Genomic DNA, 21,635 nt, shown 5'->3' on the forward strand with positions numbered 1-21,635 from the left:
TTGCAGGCTCGTAAGGGCTCCCTGACTCGCTGCGGTTGAGAAATCGAACAAAAAAAGAAGGGAAAAAAAAAAGAAGAAGGAAAAAAAAAAAAAAAAACAACGCAAAAGCCAAACCTCTTTTCATTCATTAAGCGCATCGGCCAGGTGAGCACCACCAGCGAGCTCCCTGTTCCTCTCCCTTCTCCTAGCGCAGTACCACAGGACGGCCGCCCGTCTGCCCATCACTCCCGCGGGATGCGCGCGCCCGCAGCACCTCCGCGCGGAGACCCGACGGGGGGGTAGAGGTGGGGGGGGGGGGGGGGTCAGGCAGCGCACCTGGAGCCGTCCCGCGGGCTCCTCCCGCCCCCTCGCCTCTCCTTCTCGCCCGCTACGGGCAACCCCATCCCCTCCGCCCTCCCACGCAGCCCCACGGCGCCGGGTTCTGGCGGCACTTCTCCCCCTGCCCCGGGCCGCGCTCCGCTCCCCCTCAGCCCGCCGCTTCTCCCCTCCGTCCAGCCTCCCGTTCCCTCAGAGCCACCTTCCTTCCCCGCCCCTCTAAGCATCCCCGGCGGCGTGGCCTCTTCCCCAGGCCCGGTGCCGAGCCCCCTGCCCACGCCGGGCGCAGCTTCCTCACACCGACAGCCGCTCCGCGGTCGCGGTCGCCGTCGCCGTCGCCGCCCCTCTTCCCCCGCGAGCCCCCGCGCTCCCGGTCCCCCTCACGCCTCCGCCGGCCCCCTTGCTGCGGGGAAAGGTCCCCCTTAGCCTGCACTAACCTGGTGCTGTCAAGTCTCAGCCGGAGAAACCGTTCCCTTCTGGTGGGATAAACTCCCCGGGCCGGCCCATCCTACCGGCCAGGCACCGCCTCCCTGCCGGGGCACCGCCTCCCGCCGCCGAGGGGCGAGCAGCGCCCGGGGCTGTGGGCGCTGCGCGGGTCGGGGCTCGCGCCGCGGCCGCCGTTGGCGGGAGAGGGGCGGGGGCGGCGAGGCGGGAGCCGGGGCTGAAGCGCGGGGCTGGAAGCCGCCCGGGACGTTCGGAGAGCGAACGGGTCAGTGAGGAGGAGGCGCTCCTTCTCCTTCCTTTCCCCTTTAGACCCGGTCCGTTCACCCGAGCCGGTTCTCTCCGGGTCCGTGCCCGTTAAGCGTAGTCACACACGGGCACCTCGTGTGAGGACAGAGCGCGGGCCCCGGAGTGGGTCTGGAATTTGATCTCTGCTCTCTGCAATCTCCTGTAACTGAGAATTCAGTTCTTTCCGGCTGCTAACTGCTTTCTCTTTTGCATTCCCCTTCTCCAGCTCACTCCTCTCTGCGCTGCGTGTAGTCGCTCACCTCACGTCAGTTTGTGTCCCGCTGTGACAGGAGTAAATGCTTTTCTGAAAAGATTCTTAGCGGTGACGGAGGTAAATGAAATTCTTTTTCACCCCTAATTTTTTCTTCTTCTTTTATTTTTTTCATCCCCCTTCCCTCCCAGGAATGCAAAAAGAAGTGGTATAGGCTATGCTGGGTAAGTCTCAAGACAGAGCAAGTTCAAACAAGCATGTCACCTCCTATTTCATCCCGAGATTCTTTTATTAAAAAGTTAGATGCTGTAAGTCAGTCATAGGATCAACAGCCTTTAGAGAATCACCATGTAAGTCCAGGTGCCCCAGCACGCAGCTGTTTACCTTTAAGAACTCCTGATCACTTGGACATCATTAGAAGATTCAGAAGATCCTAAATTTGCCTCATAGTTCTTAGTCATCCAGCATTTTGAAAGAGTTTGCTTCTATTTGCTTTGTTATTTGTATACTGAAGGCAATTTATAGATTAGAGCTGAATACATCAAATTACCTGGTCTTCTCCCAGATACGAACTGCCTGCGGCGTTTTGTTTATGAGAACAATCTGCAGAGACTGGAAGCCTTGTGTTAGTCTTATGAGAATTATCTATTTGTATGGGCTTGAGGTATTACTTCTGCCTTGGCACATCAGAGAATTATTTTCAGTTTATGCTTTTCCTACTGTCTGAAAATTTTAGGTTTAGAAAAGTGGAAATATTTTGGTTTTTTCTGGATTTTTTTTTTTTTTTTTTTAATACTGCAGTAATACCTATTCAGTAGTGCACTGACTCAGAACTAGAAGCCAGAGGCTGAAAACAAGTAAATCAAAACCTCAGAATTAGTTCAAGATGTCACGGGTGAATAAACAGGCAAATGTGAGTAAAAAATATTACACCAATAAAAGAGTTACAAATACTTAATACTATTTCTAACCACTTTCCAACATCTTGTGTAGAATTTCAGTAGTATATTCAAAGAAGAAGGATTTTAGCTGGACACCTCTACAGCACTAAAGTTTAGCTCTGCTGACAGTAGGAAGAACACTGTTGTCTGCAAAATAGTGGAGAAAATACTTGTCTGATTTAAATGTCAGAATAACACGGGAGCTCTTCAGAAAATCTAGGCTTTTAATGTGCACTCTTTTTTAAAACTCCATGAAACTCCGAGCATTCCAGAAACTGGCAAGTAATAATGAACATCTGATTTTGAATATAAACTCATATTTGAGGCTAGACTTCTAATAAGTTCATAATTAAAGGAGGAAAAACATAGCATACTTTGTATTTTACCATTAATTTTAGTAAAACTGTATGCATAAATAATACTTCAAATTAAATTACTTGGATGAAATAAAGACATATCTAACTTAACCCAAAGAAAGCAACCAACCAGAGCTTCCAGAGAATTATTACAAATACTATATCATTTTATTTATGTACAAATTACTTAGGTTTTGCAAATATGTATTTTAGCAGATTGAGACAGGAAAGAAAAAATTACTTCATCTGATTTCCTGCTTAACATGGATTTTTATGTAGTAGTATATGGTGCTTTGTATGTTTTAGAATGACAGTTAATCTTAGTTTGAAGAATCAAAGGATGAAGAATCCATAAATTATCTTTGGCAGGCAAAAATACACCTCATTTATAATTTAAATTAATGGGCCTTCTTTATCAACAAAGACTTTTTTTTTTTTTTTTCATTTGTGGAAAGTAGGAAGCCTACTGGTTTTGGTTTTGGTAAAGAAAGTGGGTTACTAATATCTATCTCTTCTAAAATGAATTCTAGATATTATTTTTGCAGTAATGAAATGGCCATTAGAATGAAATTATCAGTTTCTCTAACAGGTTTTGTTTGGATCATTTTCCTGCACAGTTTTTGATTATAGGGACTTTGTGCCCTACTATCTGAATGAATTCCTAAGCTTGGCTGGGACATTTAAGCACTGTGAAGTAAGAATGAAGTATTAAGCTCAGGCCTTCCTGAGTCATGGGCAGTTCTTCCCTAAGTTCAAGGATAAGCAGAAAAGGGCCTCAGCATCAGTTCTTGTTTTAAAATTGGATGATAACTTGTCTTGACGAAAGATCAATTATGTTTTAAAAGAAATGCACCTGAAATGTAACGCATCTGAAAAAATAGTCTTCTTTCTGTATCGCGTATACAGTACTAATAATTTATTTTGTTTATTACCAAACTTTGAAGCAGATTGACTTGAATCATGGCAAAAATAACCCCACTGAAATGAGAAGGTACTGTGTAAAATCTCAGAATGGGTAAGAGTACTAGTGCAACCCAAATGGCCTCCCTTAAACAATTTTATTTTTTGTTCCCATATTAACAAAGGAATTTTTATGCAACTAATTCTAAGGTATATCAGCGAGGTCTTTGAAGCTTGATTTTTAGATTACAACACGGAATATATTAAAGAGACTGTCTATGATGCAGTGATTTTTACTATTGGCTTTAAAAGGGTAGAAATCTCTTAAGGATACTGAGGTGAGAAATGTTTTTACTCTCTGCAAATATAGTACTTTCAAATTTACTTATTTTGATGTTCCCATTATGTCTGTGCTTTAAATCTCCAGGTATATTAGAGAGGTTTGAAATTACAAATCACACAATGTGTCCCACCTCGGTACATTGGAAAGAATGAAAAACTATCTAGCCAACCTTAACATCTAGAGGGCAATCTCATACTCTAGCAGCATGACTATAAATCTAGCAGTCAGAAGAATAGTTCTGGCTGTGTAAATTGCATTGTTTTAAAGCAAAAGGATCCAAGTAAGCTGAGAAGCTATTCTATTTCTCCGTTTCCTACAGTTACTGTGTCTACTTTATCTAATTTATGTAATTTTTGAATTTATATATCTGCTGTTCTTTTATTGATAACAAGAATTTTGTATTAGCGTATCTTATTCTGTCTTTACTGGCAGTTTTTGGTCTTCTGGGAAGATATTTCTGTAAGAAGTATTTCATAATATTCTGCCACACGCCTATCTTCAGTTTTCACGTTCTTTCTACATACTGTTTTATTTGAAGGGAATCAGGAGTTTAAATTATTATCTGTGGAGTTGAGTGTGGAAACACAGCAAAACCTATGGTATGAAACACAGTTCTTTATGTGATGGCAGAAGACTGCTCCCTTGGTATGATTCCAACTCTCTTTGGAGATCGCACTACGGTATCGTTATGCTGCACTCAGAATGCAGTGCCTTGGATCCAGCAAAAGTGATAGGACTAGGCATAGTGCAGATTTTTCATAGATAACTGTAGAGCGGGTCAAAACAAGAACCCTTTTAACTAAAAATTATCCTCCTTTTCCTGAACTTTGAGGCTTAGATAAAAAAGATCAAAATCCAAATCGTACCTGCTTTAAGTTCTGTAAAGAGGAGATCACATCAGGCTGTGTACCTCTAATTAGAATGGTTATCATTATCTTTCGTCTTTCCCCAACTTTCAACTTCTCTGATTTCTTTTTCTCTGTAAGAGTATGGCATTTTTTAGGACTGTCTGATTCTTCTGTAAGAGATTATTATCTTCACGTAATCCCATTCTGATCAGATGGGTCTAAACTGTGTCTCTGAGATTTCAAGCAACAGAATATACAGTAATAAAGCATAAAAATCAAGCATACACTACTACCATCAGATCTGCTTGTAGATCAGAAATTGGTTTCTGAAGGAATCATCATACGAAATGTTTATGGTCTTTTTGAGTTTCACTTAAAAACATTTTATCCTAATTCATTCTGTGGTTAAGACAGATTTATGAATGTAAATGATCCAATGTTTGAAAATGAGATTTCTACAACTGTACATATTTAGACATCTTAAATTAGTAGCTGATGCAACCAAGATTTAGAGTTGTGCTAATATAGTATGGGAAGAGGGTGGCTAGTCTTGTGGTTAAAGCATGGGACTAGCTGCTGAGAGGTCTGTGTTCTATTCCTGGTTGTGTCACTGACTTCCTGTGGGTCACTGGCGAAGGCATTTAGCTGTGTCTCATTTTACTCATATATGAAGTGGAAATAATACTTTTATTACTAAAATGGTGTGTGACTGGAGTCATTAGTATTTATACAATTGCTTCGTGCTCATTGATGGACTTGGCATATAATTGTATCAGCAGGTCAAAAAACATATCAGTAATGTAATTAGTTTCATGCAATTTGCTGTTTCTTTCTCACACAACTATTAGTTGATTCCAGTAAAGAAGACCATAAACTCCTAAGTGCAAAGTGTAACTGAAAATATCTAGAAACTTTGCTTCCAGGTTCAAAATAAAGTGTTTCTTCACAAAGAGAATTTAATTTTCTTTTTAAGAGTGTGAGGAAAGGGTATTTATTCCCTAATAATTTTTTTTCTTTCAAAGTTAACTCTGTCCTCCCATTGTTTCTTTTGGAAGATTGCATGAGGATCACTCGATACTTCCATTTCCTATAACCTTTGTCCTGTTTTATGGAATTGGTTTCAAATACTATTTTTAAAATCTCTGCTTTTTACATATTTTACCCTAGTCTCTAGGGTGCTCCAGATAGCTGTCAGAAATACCGTTGCTCAGCTAAGTGATGATTCTGTAGAAAAGCAGTATGCACTGCTACCACTAAATCCCAGTGAAAGTCATTGACTCAAGAGCATCTCCTAGCATACTATCGAGCCATGAGGATTAGTTTCTTGGCAATTCAGTCACTGTGGGATGGATCTCAATTTGATATCACAACTTTGATTTCCACTGCCGAGAGAAATGATAGAGGATTTTAAAGTGAAGATAGTTAAGTAGATCTGTTTGTTTTTTCAGATGTCTAATAAATTAGTTTAATATACTGAGATACATATAAACATTTAAACATTTTGCAGTTCTTTAGGACAGATATAGATCATAAAGTCTAAAAAAGAATTAGAGCCATTTGGACAATTATATAGATTTTTCTTTTTTTTCCTTTTTAAGACTGTGAGGAAGGGGTATTTATTCCCTCATAATTTTATTTTATTTTAACAGTTAACCCCTTAACAATATATTTACATGGAATACTTTTCTCAGTTGTTGCAGCAGTAGGGTATCTTTCAATAACACAACCAAAGGGTAAAAAAGAAGTTTCTTTTTCATCGTTGTAGTTAATATATACTAGTATAGTGCTAAGCATCCTAAAATAATATGATTTTATTAGTTATTTCTGAAGGAATCACCACAGGGAGTAGCAAAACAATAAAATTGGAAACATTATTTTCTTGCATCTGACACAATGCTTTGCATAGGCTTCTTTTTTCTTATTCCACTGAAGATGTGACCCACGAGGTATGCATCAACAAAATAAGCTCACGCAAATCTCTGACTGCTAACCTTAAAATATGGATTCACAAGCAGTGTGAAGATGGTAGCACACTGAAGAAGTCCACAAATACTCACAGTCCTAGGACACAGTGTTTTTCAGTTCTTGTTTTGTGTAAACTTACGTAGATGCTAAACTCAAAGGCCTCAGATGAGTTGGTTTGCTACGGTGTAATCGGCATCTGCTTGTTCTCTGATTAAATCTTCATCAGAAAAATGTGCTGCCAGCACACGTGGAATTTTGATAGGTAGAGAGGCATTGCCTTTAATCCTTATTCATCTTTGAGTTTTGCTTTGCAGAAGTCCAAGAAAATAAAATATGGTCAGGTAATGCAACTTAAATAGCTGTTGTATTGCAGTCATAAATATGCAGTCATTCGTTGTGTTAGTTTATTAGCTGCTCTTCTGAATTGACTCTTGTTAGACTTTTTAATAAATTGTTACTTTGAAATCTTGACTCTCAAAAAATAAAGTTAATAACGAGTTTTTACGCTGTGGTTTTACACTGTGCTAACCATTAGAGGATGCCAGGTAACTTTAGCAGTGAATCGGAGGCTATTTTGGGAGAAAAAATATTATAATAATTTGCAGGAAATAACCTTTTTGTTCCAAAACAGCTGTCATTGAACACTATTATATCTACAACAATTAAAATTATCTTTGGTAACTTTTAGTATTTGGCATTGCTCCATTATTGTTCAGTTAAATATTTTTCAAGTATGTTAGGACTTCTGCCCACTGTGTTCTTGAAACACTTCGTTATCAATACAGGAGCTCTTTCTCATTTGTGTTGTATTCTAATCTCTCTCATGGATGGATATTAAATATCTTCTGTGAAGCTTATTTGCCATTTTATAAAATGGCAACATGCATTCTCCTGAGCATGGATGACACAACATTTATAGAATTTGCTTTTTAATATGAAGCGTTGAATGCCAAAAAATAATAATAATAAAAAAGAATGTCCTAGCTAACATGAGCAAACATCCTGGTGAATTTAAATAGCAAGTTGGATCAGAAATGGAGGAAAAATAACATTGGGTCAGGAACAATGACATGCTGATTTGAGTCTTCTGTGTACTAATATACATACTAATGAGTATTATACATACTAATGAAAAACAGAACACAGCAGGTTGTTATGCTGCAGACTATAACTTGGTGACAGACTATTGCACGTAAACTTTTCTGGTCTATCCTACTTGCATTTGAAAACTTGTTATGTTTATTTGCCTGCCTACCTTTACTGAATACAGAACCAAAAGTAATAGGTTATCAGAACAAAAGTAGAATGATATGGAAGAAAATCTGACGAAATTGGCAAATTATGCTTCATATTTAGTTGCATTTCATTTATTACAGCTCAAGTATGTTTAGTTATAAAGTGTCACGAAATGGATGTGAAGTATACAAAAGGGAGAGAAAAGACAGCAGAACAGAATGGAAAAATTATTACTGGTTTCAAGAATTTAGTCTGTTCCTCTGTATTGATACCTCCAATCTTAGCTCAGAACCAGCAACTATTTTATGGTAACTGCTTTTGCATATGGTAGCATATGGTAGCAAACTCCTTCCATTCTATCTTTTCTGTCTCCAGTTTCCTGTTTACTCATCACACAGATCTAGTCTTTTTGTCTGGAGTTCTTTATTCATGACTGTACCTTTTAACATTTATTGGTTAGAAACCTCAGCTCTGTTTGTACAGGTTGTTTTGCTGGTTTGTTTTTTTTTTTTTTTTTTAATCTCTGCTTTTTTGTTACAGAATATTCCCATTTTTTTTTAATTGTGTGATGTGATCTCTTACAGCCTGACCTGTGTACCAGGTTAAGTTTTTATGTTTTATCAACCCTTCCAATGTTTATACTTCTGGGAAACCTTCCTTGTAAATATGTATGCATTTCTATTACTGGCAGATTTTTTTCTGAAATAGAGGACAATATCTCTATTTCCAGTTATGTTAATATGCTTCCCCAATATTCTGAATCCACTTAAATTGGGAAGGACATACAGCGATTTATGGCAGTCAGCTGAAACAAAGAACAAAGTAAACCAACCTGCTTCAAGATCCATGGATATGACAGCAAACCAGAGTTTCCAGAGGATAAATTCAGCTCTTTTTGATTGCATTATTTTCCTGTATTTTAAGAGTGATTATTAGAATATTTCATAAGATGTAGTAAAGATATTTATAAGAGCATATTTTGTATATTCCCTCAGACATGTGAAAAAAATAATTCTGTAGCTATTTATTCTAACATTTTGAGTAGTGTTCACTTGCAGCTATGCTTTTAGTTGTAACAACATACAGCTTTTCCATATGCCAATTATGTATTACCTACCCTGTTCATTAAGCTTAAATAATAACAGTGAAGCTGTTGCTGATGCTCTTTCATATGACAATTGGATTAAATTATATTTTTTTCCTTAATTAATTTAAAATTGAAATATGTCCCTCAACCCATATTAAAAACAGAGAGTTGCCATGGATGCATGCCAGCCTTGTGAAATCCCTTTTAAGTGAGAAAATTGTTTTTCTATCTTTGGTTTGATTACTAGTCTTTTTGTACCCCTCCAGTTTCAGTTAGAGGAACATTATCAGTCTGCCTGTGCCCCTGAGCTTTGAAAAATCATCTCTTTACACTTCTGTTTCTATTAAAAAAGCAGGCACACCACTCTTGCTGATGCATTAAGACACAGCACAAGTGGGCATATCCTGCTGCCAGAAATGTGCACACATGTGACTTACAACAGGAATTGTGTGGGTGTCCGAGATCAGAATTTGGTCCAATGCATATGCAGCCTGTATTAGCATCCTCTTTTTCTGTGCAGTAGCTTCACCCAGTTTCCAAAAAAGGAAAGACTACATCATGATTTGCAGTTGGGGTCCCTGAAGTCTGGCTGGGGCCGTCAGAGGTTTGGCTTCCTAAAGGGAAAGTGAGAAAAGGGAAAGCAAGAGAAAGGAAAGCAGGGAAACTCAACTTAGTTGATAAATTATGTATATGGTAGGGGTGGGGTCACAGACAAAAGGAAAGAAGGCTTTCAGAGGTTTCTTATAATTAGGAGCAGATTTTCTGTGCTCTTCTGACCTCGTTATTACAATAATGAAACACTGCCTTGATTTTCTTTTTGTGCTCGGGGAAGCAAGGAACTAGAAGGGCTTTTCCAAACTCTCTTGGGTGCTTTGCTGCAGTGATACCAGGTGTACACTTCGGAACACATCTTTTAGTAAAAATGGCATTAATGAACAGCAATTGTTTTTTTCTTCTGATTCTCTCTGCTGTTTCAGTTAGATGCCTTTCCTGTTCTCAATTGATGCTGAATGCTGCTAAAAGGGAATAAAGACTAACATGAACTAGTTAAAAGAAATACTTTCTTCATTTATACTTGTGCCTATTGTGTAGGGCACAAGGTCGACAACAACAAGAATCCCAAATGTCAGACCAGATTAAAACAACTGTTAGAATCATGATCAGAAAGACTTTCCTGAGCCTTTAGATCAGTTCGTATAATAATAAACATTAAGGAAAAATAAAAGGAGGTTAGGAAGGGTTAAATTCCTAGATCTCCATTCTACTGTGTTTAAACACATTCCTAGAGACACAATAGAAACACTCCTATGCACATGCTGGAGGCTGCAGTTTGTCTGAGATGATGGAAATCAGTGCTCTTCAGTGCTGAAACTTTCTGCCCTGCCTGAATGGTGCATTGGCCTCTTCTCTCAGGTAATTAGTGATAGGATGAGAGTTAATGGCCTTTAAGTTGCACCAGGGGAGTAAAGCAAGGTCATACACATTAGAACATTTGGTGAATAATTTTTTCATTTGTCTTTCCAGCTATAGAATTTCTATTTCTTGTTTATTGGCAAAGTTTTTTATGTAGGTTTTTTGTTGTTGTTGTTGATGCTGTTACTTTCTCTTTTGACACTAGAATTTTACACCTGCTTTCTAAAAAGGACTACATTTCTATGTTTATTACCTATCCTGTGACTAGGAAAAATTGCAGGTGAGAATTACCTGCTCTTAGGTGGATATCTTTCGCTAGTAGTTTATGGTGAGAAATGTTGAACATTAAAGATCTGTGCAAGATGCTCTGAGTAGATAAATGACTGTAATAACTTAAACTCTTATAGCAGATGTTAATTAGGCTGTGAGTAATTTTTAAAGCATTGCTCTAGTGATAGTTTCCAGACTGTTCTTTTTTAAAAGTGGCTTTAGCTGTTTCTGGAATACAAGTGAATAAAAATATTTTCATAAGTTATTACTTCTAAATGCTGTTTTGGCTGCTTACACCAGCGAGACGATGTGATCGGCTTACGGACTGCCTTGTGGAACTGAAGGATTGAACAGTACCTCGACTGATTCAAAATTTGAGAAGGGTTTCTGTGTCACTCACAGTCTTGTATACTCTGCTTTAAAAGTAGCGTTGCAGTATTGGTGTTTGGACTTACACCACAGTACCACGTTTACACACATCTACTGTCACTTCGACAGAACTGCTCATTTTAATGTTATGTATGTGTGTGCCTTGGACTGCAGGAATCAAGACTCAACTTATGTCTGACTTTAAGACAGGAGAAATATAATATCTTGCTGCTTTCCTCCTAGTTTGGGGTATTTTCTGAGACGATTCTTTGTCCCAGATCCTTGTTTTTAAGGTTCATGGTCTGCAATCTATAATGGAAAACAGCCATTTGTGATCTGAAGAATAAAACGGTTACTTTTCTGTGCCTTTGTTTCCTGACTGTTAAAAGCAGTTTCAGATTCCTGTAGTTGCATAGATGAAAGCTAGAAAGCAGAGAGAAATATTTGTTCATATAAACAAACAAACAAACAACCTCAACAAATAAACCCCAAACCTGCTTCTCCTACAGAGAAAACAAAACAAAACCTTTCATGAAAGGAAACTGACAGCTCTTGTTTGGACTTCTAAACACATGCTTCCTAACTATAAAAAATAAGACACTAGAAATGGCAGAAGTGAGAGAAATAGCTTCTGTAAAGATATTCAGTTCTGTGGGACATTCTATAAACACCTGCTTTACTCAAGCATTATTTGTGCCTGCAAAAGACTCAAATTGTCCTCCTCATGGATGACTTTTCCCTGAATCTTTTCTGTGTGTGCAGGTGTTCATTTATCTCTTCTCCTTAACTGAGTGCCAGATATTTTTGCCACTTTGTCGGTGGCTTGTGATGATGTGTTAAGACTGGGAACAAGTCCTGACATCTTTATGCACAGAGATCTTGCATTATCAGAAAGTTCTTGATTGATGTAGTGACTGCTTGGACAGAATGGGTGTACAAACATAGCAAGAATCATGTTTATGTTTAATAACCACACACTAAAGAAGTCACCTACTAATTAGTAGTGATGTTTTATTAATAAAAAATGGTAATATTTTCCTAAATTCCTTCACAATTTAAATGGGCTTCTATATTACAAAGACCCTTGAAAGACTGTTGATGTGATTTGAGTGTAATAGTGTGTGGGAAGCTGTACTACAGTGGTAACAGAGCTGCACAGAAATTCATAGCATTATGACTTGCTGACATCAGGGTCTTGGCCCACCTATAGAAGTTGAAGGGTCAGTTGACTCAGTAACTATCTATGCTGTACTTCTAACAGCTGAAACTAGAGAAAGAGGTAGAAGATGCAATAACTACATAGATTCAGATAAAAAATGTAACTGAAACAAGTAATCTAGAAAGTGATGTGTTATAACTCAGAACGTTCCATCTACGTCTCTAGAGATGTGTTTGGATTGCAAAGAATTAGCTACACATTTGATGGAACTACTTATAAGGAGGTTTCTGTGGTTTGTATTACGCAGGGGATAAAATCAGATCTGTCTTTAATATCAACAGTATCTTTCTTGATGTGCCTGAATTTTGGTGATTGGTGGTATCAAGCAGTTATTTGAGGTGCCCTGATACATTTTTTCCACTATGGTAAGCACACTAATTAATAGTAAAATCCATTAAATATTTCTCTTAGCATCAGATTGATCATCTACTGTTTTTATTCCTCTGTGCATTTCCCCAGTCCTTTCCATAATTGGAATGAAGGAACATCAGTTCCTCCACAGCTATTCACAGTACTTCGTTCCCTATGTAACACTACTCTCGCTTTATAGTTTAATTCTGTGAAATTCTGTATTTAATATCAGCTTCTTAAATGTTTAGATTTACCACTTTCTGGTTCTTTTCTAGTTTTATAAAACGTGAATCATTTGGCAAGTCTTAATCACGTATGTTCTGCCAAAAAGCCAAGGAGCTAATTGAAATACTCTGAGTATTTCAATTTCAATCTGTGGGCCAAATTCACAGTTGTCATCAGCTCAGTTGTCGTAATCACACAGCTCCACAACAGTATGTGGAAATATGCCGATACAAATTGAGACTATAACCTACTATCTGGAATTGAGATCCGTTGTTTAGTTGCCTGATGGAAAGGAAATTTTTTAAACATCCTGATGGTGTTTTCTCCAACAACACGGTTTGTCAGTAATTGCTACCTTTGTCCTCCTCATTACAGAATGTGCTATATCTAGCAGCTAAGATGAACTGTTGTACCATCCAGGATTGAATGGGGCAGCGGTCACATCCACTCTTGGCAAATATTTTCAGCCTTGGATCCTGTTTCTTGCATCCTGATGCTGAGCGTTCTGTTTACTACAGCATTCACAATAGCCTTTGAGAACGAGTACTCTGGGAACACAATAGTGTACCTCCAATAGAGTTGCCAAGTGGAAAAAAAAATAGACTTCCTTCTTTGGCAGTGGTCAAATATAGGTAAGGCTAAGCAGCATTTGTAGCCAGCAAGAAGGGCATAACAATATATTTTGACTCAAATAAGTTAAATGAAGTTTCCTAGGTTTCTTTTCAGAAATTGTTCTGTTTTGCTTTTCATAGAGAAGGGGAATTCAACTTTCCTTGTTAAGGAAGATTGCATATGGAGGATAGAGGGAAGGAGGGTATATTGATGTATTTATGGAGAAAGGAAACTATGGAGGTCTTGTAATTCACCATCTGCTATAGACCATAAGTAACAGGGAACACAATTTAACATAGAGAATGCCAGGAGTACCTATGAAAAGTATTAGGATACCTTGTTTATAGGCACTGTGTCACAACTACTTACTTAATGTCCTTAAGAGAAATGATAACATGAGTAATGTGCAGTGATATCATGAGTGTAACGTGGGTATTTCTGGGACTACAGGGACAGAATGAACCAGAATGGAGAGAACTACTACTTCTTACCATGTAAACTGCTACATTCTTAATCTAGTTTCCAAGAAGTCTGATTTTTTTTCCTGTTTATGAGAGAGATAATGTGAGGTAACAAAGAAAGAAGAGATCCATTCTGCTTTTTCCTTATCTTCTGTGAAGAATGTAGACAGAGTGCTGTACCTGCCACTGGGGATGGAGACCAAGCATACCTCCTTTTGGAAACAATATAGCAGACATAATGGTGCTAAAGGACTGCGAATGCTTTCCAGGTTATACTAGAAAGGAGAGTAACAGTAAAGAAGTAGAAAGATAAAATCAAATCTAAAAGAGAATTTTTATTTCTTTGTTAAAGTGAAACAAAAAAGGATAGACATTTAATAAAGAAAGAAATAGAAAAAATAAGTGTGTAGAGAAACTTTGGCTTCTGAGTCCCTCATCATAATTTCCTTACAGACTGTTACAAACCTTAGCTGTGTGGATGCTGATTTTGATTTTGCTAACAAAAACGACAGTTGTAGTCTCCCAACTCAGACATTAGCCTGATTGTGGCTGTGATACATGCTTGAGGCTATTTTTCAATTATAGTGTTAGTTAGTTGGGTTTTTTTTAAGCACTTACAACAGAACTAGGCAGACTTACACACCAAAATTTCAGTAAAGCACTGTACTTAGGAATTCCAGAGGTCTGGTGAAACTTAGCATTCTATGGCTGCCTCTTTTGCTTATCTTTACTACACTGTGAAGGACTCTGACGCCACTGCTTTAATTCTCAATTCATTTGGAATAAAATAGGGCTTGTATCTTAACCAAAAAAATACAAAACAAACACAAAACCCCCCACTCTTAAGTCTTTGCATAATCTCGCCTTTTTATTCAGCAGTTCTAATGCCCGTCTTCCACTGATCACACTGAAATTGCTGGAAATTGTGACACCATCAATAGAGTGTAGGTGAGATACACATGGGTCATCCTCAGGGCAGGTGTACCCCGGTAAGGCATTTTGGAAAGTGCTTTGTGCTGTACTAGCCAGATGCAGTGATTGCTCTGGGGAAGGGGAGGATGCGAGATGAGTGTGGGCGGTACACGGTAACTCGCTGTGGTTGGCTGAAGGCTCAGCTCAAGTAAAAATATGCTGACTTTTGTATGTATGTGATAAATGTGTTTTAAGAATAGCAGTGATTTCTTAATCCAGTTTTGCAAGTACAAACAATTACAATGTCTTGTAAAATAGCTGCTTAGATTCCATAGTCCCAATGTAACAAAGATCAAAATACTTTTCTGCTTCTGATGATCACTTCCACTCCTGACTGTTTGGAGGGGTAAGGGAAGGAATACTAGAGTTTGAATCTTTATATCTGACTTTTTATGTTGCAGGAGAAAATATCAGGAATGGATTCTGCCCTTTTGTTCTTTCTTCATGAATGGCAGTAAATATTTTTGTCTTTACATGGAGTTGCTGTTTCATGCTATAGATTGGATATGGGGTTTCTAGCAACCTGGTGCCCATTGAAGTACAGAAGAAAAGTTATTTACTTCAGGACAAAGAGAAACGTTGCTGAATGTGAGCAAAGTGAATTTTTGCTTAATGCTTTCTACATTAGTGATGAGATTTATGCTTTATAAGACATGGGAGATGAGAGTATCTTACATCTATATGCCAATATTGAAAGGAAGAGTTAAGCTCTAGATGCTAAAAAGTACCTAAATCTGGATCTCCATTTAAAACGAGAAACATGCAGTGCTGTGGTGTTCACATTATAAGCCCAGTCCTCAATGAACAGCAGTTTACTGGTATTTGATCAGCACAGTGTGACGCTGTTGGAAGAATTTGGGTTGAGGATTCAGGAAGGGGAAGAGAGGTGAATGCCCGTGGAAGATAATCCCAGGACTGATTTGACATACTGTGTCTGAATTGTTTTGCTTCCCAAGAGTGGGAAGTGTTGTTCTAATACTAGGCTCAGCACAAAAGCAGCTTACCATTTTAAACTAGGATTTACATGTACCAAAGATACAGGACAATAAAGTTATGGAAATGTGTTTTTGTTGTTTGTTTTTAACAGGTATGCTACACTGTTAGGAGTTTAATTGCAATTGTATCTTTCCTGTAAGTAGTGCAGCCAAGACCTTTTTCAGAACCTAGAGGTAGAAAAATAGGACTTATTTCTCTTCTTTTTCTGCTCTCTCATTTTCCTCCCATCTCTGTTGTGAACTGGGGGGAATTTGGCAGTGTGGTTGTGTGTGTACATGCACTTGGGTTGGGGCCAGAGAAACAACCCAAAAGCCTCCTTCCTGCAGCTGTAATAAACAAGAAAGTGAAATTTAGTGCTTGCATATACTCAGCCAAACAACTTGACAGGAAAATTTTAATTGTAGGAGTGGAATTTTTGTTGTTTGCTTGTTTTGTTTGGTGTTATTTTTAGAGCACTAAAGTTTTTCTTTTCTAGCAAGCTTTTAAAATCACGGATTCATTTTCAACTGGATTTTATTATCATAGGTAAAATATAGGACATAATTTGGCTCTATTTCTGTAGGTCATTCAGTTATTTGTAGCCTGTTGTCTCTCTGTTAAGTTGTATTATTTCCTCTTTCTGCAAGCCCTTTTCATATGTTTTCTTATTGTCTGGAGGCGGAAGTTTCCAAGCTAATGCTGCCCAAGCTGAGTTTTAAAAAAATTAAAAATGAGGAAATGATTAATCATTTATACATTTGAATTTTACCATGCTTTCAGTTTTAATAGCACTGGGGCTCCTAACTGCCATTTAACTATTTTGGAAGGAAAACTAATACAACTTGGTTGTTATAACACATTTAGTAATAATCCTGGTTGCTTTTTGGCAGGAGAATTTGCCTAACCAAAAAATGCCCAATTCCATTACACCATGAGGGGTGACTCCCCCAGTCACTGGGAGGCACGGGGTTCAGGGCATGTGATTAAGCAGTTATATATGGCATTGCCCCCTGCTGGAAAGCGTGTGGAATACTATTCATTTTTCATAACACTTCAGAGGAATCTCTTCTTTTTCTCAGTTACTCGGGCATTATGTCATGCTAGGCATGTTCTTCCTTCCAAAATGATGAATGGGTAGGGTTTTCAATACTGAAACTGGACTTAATTGAATAACAATTTCTTTAACTTTTCTGACACCTCCTGCTTAAAACCCAAAAAGTCAGAAGGATCGTGAGGCCCCGCTTTCACGGTCTGTATTCGTACTGAAAATCAAGATCAAGCGAGCTTTTGCCCTTCTGCTCCTGTAGTATTGAGACAGTGGACGCTTTATTTCAGAACCAAAGGAAACTGAAAGCTGCTTTACCCAGATTTGTTTGCTGTAACCAGTGTTGCTCTTCCAAAATGCATCTATTTGATGCTTTGTTTAGTGCTTTACACGTTCGTGTAATAATAAGCATTCATTCTATTATGTTCTCTTTCAGGTAAGTTCAAATTCAAAACCTAGGTGTAAAGGTATAAAACTCTTCCGCGAACAGTTACAAAGAAACTGCAATTAACTAGCAGCCACCTCATAAAATCAATAAGATTGATCTCATACGTGCTTTCATCGGACCAATCCTACGGTGTTTATCTGACATTGGGGGAACTGGGTGTGGTTGCAGTCACTGAGCTGGTGTAATGCCTTAGTTTCCCATAATTAGTGTAAACGCAGAGAATTTACAGCACATGAACATTGCACTAATAGCAGTTCAGCCAATAGTGAGTCATTAATTCAGTACTACCCAGGATCTCTGCGCACTGCAGGAGGGATAAGATGGAATTAAAGCATCCTACTAATTTTCCTTCTTTTTGCTTCTGTTTTTGCTAATATTTTAAGTGATCCAGTATTTTAATGGAAGCTTTCTAATACTGAAATGTTCACTGTGAGATTATTTTTAATATTAGTCTAAGGGAGCCAACAACCAAAGAACAGTTGCCTAACATCTCTAGTGAGAAGATAGTAGACTTGGAAGATCAATTCTAACTAAATCTACTGAATGGAAGAGAGAAACTAGGCCTTTCACAATGAAATGAGTCTTTGGCATACATTTTTAGTACGTTGTTAAAAAGCTGATGTCCTCAGAGTAAGAAATAATACAGGTCACCGAGACACACACAGATTACACACATTGAAGCATTGAAGTGAAGCAAGAGACTGACGTGAACAATCTTTTCTCTTAGTAATTGAAAAGCATTTCAGTTGGAGTAAACTAGTAAACAGGTACATAGACATAGATAAGACTGCAGAATATTTTGAAGTTTAGGAGTATGTCTTACAGATTTGGGTGGACTTCATTTATTTTGAACTCTGCTTTTGGGAAAAATCCTCTTTCTCCTCGATGCAAGAAAGCCCTGCTGAGACTTAGGGCTAAGTTCTTTCTGCTCACTAGCTGGACAGATAGCACACAGGGATGTAGTGCAAGCACAGCTGAACAACCACCTGAGCTTTGTCACTGCAGCTGGCACTGCACAACCTGCAGTGTCTGTTGGCTCTGTCATGGCACAGCTGTGCTGTTGCTTTGCACTGTTTCACTCAGAAGGGTCCTTAACTATTGATTTCTGTCAATTAATGTTTGGTTCCTGTGGTTTATCTTTCACAGTGGAACAATTGTATTCATGTTCTGGTATGCTGCTCATTTCATTGCCACTTTTCTTGTAAGGCAGCATAATTGGTCATTGCTGGCAGTTACCTGCTTTTCAGGATTTTTTGGTAAAATAACACTCTGGGAAGGTGACCGATGCTTTGGACAGAAAGGAGTCTTCTAATTTTTTAAGCAATGTGTTTGTCCTCCTCCCTAGTTACAAAAGTTTTACTGGTATATTTATCACTAAAATGTTTCTTCTCTTAAGAATATCCCGTTAATTCTGATACACATAATAAACGATGTTTCCATTTCTCTAAAATGCAAATGATCATTGTGCTTGGCAGCTATCAATTTTGCAACTTTAAGGACTTCTCTGGCTCATGTCCTCCTGATAGTGCACACCTGAGTTTTAGCCTTCAATGATAAGTGTAATTAGCTTGTAAATACATTGGGCTCTTTTTGGTGTAGGCTTTGTGAACAGAGGATGCTTACCGTAACAGCAGATTGGGTGCCAGTATTTCACATAGAAAACCAGTCTCTCAAAGCTCAGTCTGTTCCAAGAATGTGGCCAACTCCTGCAAAAATGAAATAAATTAGTTCAATTATTGTAAAGCAACTTTCAACACGGTTGCGGCAAGATCAACTAAATAAGCAGAAAATCTCTTAGCCCTTTTGCATTTGTCAGAACCTAAGTAATTGAGGGGTTTGATCTGTTGTGCTGTTAAATCACTTTCAGTGCTGATTCAGAAGGGCATGTTGCTGAAAACCACAGTTGGCATTGAGGTACACTTCTAGATTAGATGACGGATTGTACTTTAGAGCTGTATTGTGCAAATTGTGCACAAAAGTTAGTCTTGACTTCATCATTATTTCATCACCTATTTCAGACTTATTGAACTTGATGCAAAGGAAACGGCAGGCCTCAAAAAATGTTTTTAAACTTCCTTTCAAATTTCATGATTATAACTAGAATACGCATGGTCTTGTTTCAGGAGAATGAACAGACTTTCTGGAACGCCATATAATATCTGACAATGATTGATTGATTTAAATAGCTGTTCTTTTTCTCGACTGTCAATTTTATTCCCATATGTTTGTAATTGTGATCTTTTCAGACTCCTTTTCCAAGAACACAGCTAACTGGAAATGTAGCTTTTGGATTTTCCCAGTTCTTGGAGATTACATTTTAAGCACGGCTCAGCCTAAAGGAAGTACTGGGTCTGTCACCCAGTGATGATGAAATGCAGTTAGTATAGTCTCATGATATCTTGTTTAAACATCTTGTTAAAGTATGTACAGTTTGAAACCGATTCTTGACAGCAGTCAAGGAAGTGATCTAAATATTAGGGAGCGGGGCAGAACAGAAATTAAGATGTGGTGGTCTTAGTTTAAATCAGATGATGCTGACCTCAGCATATGCTGAGTGGAGAGGAAGAAGTATAGATAAAAGGCCACACGCAAGTGAAAACTACCTGTAGTTGGACATTAACTCTCAGTGATAGCAGCAGATGTGCTCAAAACAATCAGAAGAATTCTCAGGAACATGCGAAGTGTCCTGATTCTAACCCAGACTGACGGATCCAGTGCAGACTAAAATAAAATACCCAGATAGATTTTTTCACTCAGTTTTCAAACATCTTTCTGGCAAGTTTTGATTTTCTTGACTTACACAGTTACAATTCTATTTCAGAAGAAACTTTGGCAGTGCTGCCAAATTAGTTTTAATTTGGGTTGCTTTGATGTCACTGGTACAAGCTCATTACTTACAGGGAAGAAAAGTAAGAACACAAGAGATGTCCTGCTGAGTCAATCCAGTGCTCCATATAGTTCAGTATTCAATCTCTATTAGCAATTTGAAAGGATAAGAAAAATATTTAAAAACATATTTTGTGTAGTTGCATTTTGATAATCATGGTAATTTAATGTAAGGTCCAAAATGTAGACTTGGGAATTTCCTTAAGTGTTTTATTTATGTTTTCTAAATTTCTAAAGAAAGGGGGGTCAAAATCATAGAAGAAAGGACTAATTAATCACTAGAATTACCCGAAACGTTACTTCTCACTATGTAGTTTTAATTCCAAATCACAATTTCCTGTGTTATGCATTGTACAAACCTGGGGAAATGATGTGGCAACTTAACTATGGAGCAGCTGCAGAGCTTCTGAAACAAATCTCTTGTTTTCTTTTTGCTAAGAAAAAAACACGGTAGAATGGCATCGATGAACTCTGTATGGCTCTTATGCTACTACGAATGAAGGCGATCAAGCTATTCCGATGAGAAATCTAACATCCCCCTTTTGCCTGTTTCACGGCATTTTAAGAGAAAGTACTGAGGAAGGTTCAACATCTTCCAACCGGAAAGAAAATAGAAACACATTCTGCTGAGTCATTGCGACACGCTGAGCCAAAAGCTGATGCAATCCTTCTTTTATCACCGGAAGATCTCTGGTAATCACAGACACACCTCTTATTTCAATAGCGTTGGTAAAGAACTGTTGATTCCTCAGACCTAACCCAGTGTGTACAAATCACATTGCTGTTTTCTAGTCTGTCTCTTAAGAAGAAAGAGATTAAAAATGAGAGGCTGGAAAGAACAGGACTTCTAAGGAAATGCCAGTCCTTTACCATGGAACTACTAAAATTGCTTGGTTTACAGAGATCCAAACAAAAGTACTTTAAAATACAGAACATAAGAATACTGTTTTGATGTACATTTCATTCTTAAAATTAATTACAAGTCTCCACTGTGTGCCATCTGACACGGCAATCTGTTGTTAATTGCAGCAGAAATGATTGGTACTTTAACTAAAAAAAATGCAAATAAAATAATAAGTTCTTCATAAATAAAATTGTCTTCAGTGTTTTAAATCAACTCTGTGCTGCCTTACTTAATTCTGGATTGCACCGTTTCGTTATTATAACTAAGCAGTTATAGTTATAAGTTCTCTCTGTGGCTAATTTGAATTTAATAAGACTCTGTTACTCGTGGAACAAGGACAAGAAATTGTTTCATTTACTTTCTGTGATCCGTTTGATTACGTAGAGATGATACAGTCCTGAGAAGGTTAAGCTTTACCTGTTAAAACTTGAAAAAAAATTTACTAACTCCTTTGTCAAAAGGACAAGCTCAGTGTTAGCAAAGTGTTAAGCTGGCATTTAACTTGGCAATAACACTAAGAAATGAAAAATTACAGATATTTTGGAGGAAATAGA

At 38.1% G+C, this 21,635-nt stretch overlaps 2 protein-coding genes across 5 annotated transcripts in view; one reads left to right on the forward strand and one right to left on the reverse strand.

Annotated features, from left to right (window-relative positions):
• Positions 1-824, reverse strand: part of PPARG (peroxisome proliferator activated receptor gamma) — a 55,583-nt gene extending 54,759 nt beyond the window's left edge. The window contains exon 1 of the mRNA XM_042880419.1: positions 753-824. The gene's annotated coding sequence lies outside the window, so the exon portion shown is untranslated. The remainder of the gene's footprint in view (positions 1-752) is intronic.
• Positions 825-954: 130 nt separating this feature from the next.
• TIMP4 (TIMP metallopeptidase inhibitor 4) overlaps positions 955-21,635 on the forward strand; it is a 107,060-nt gene continuing 86,379 nt past the window's right edge. For 2 of the 4 annotated variants that reach the window (XM_042880124.1, XM_042880126.1), the window contains exons 1-3: positions 955-1,024; positions 1,271-1,375; positions 20,617-20,870. The gene's annotated coding sequence lies outside the window, so the exon portion shown is untranslated. The remainder of the gene's footprint in view (positions 1,025-1,270; positions 1,376-20,616; positions 20,871-21,635) is intronic. The other 2 variants (XM_042880125.1, XM_042880127.1) reach the window with 1 other exon arrangement.

The sequence above is a fragment of the Lagopus leucura genome, unplaced genomic scaffold (genome assembly GCF_019238085.1).
Source record: "Lagopus leucura isolate 7727_CA_CO unplaced genomic scaffold, USGS_WTPT01 Super-Scaffold_100026, whole genome shotgun sequence".
NCBI lineage: Eukaryota > Metazoa > Chordata > Aves > Galliformes > Phasianidae > Lagopus > Lagopus leucura.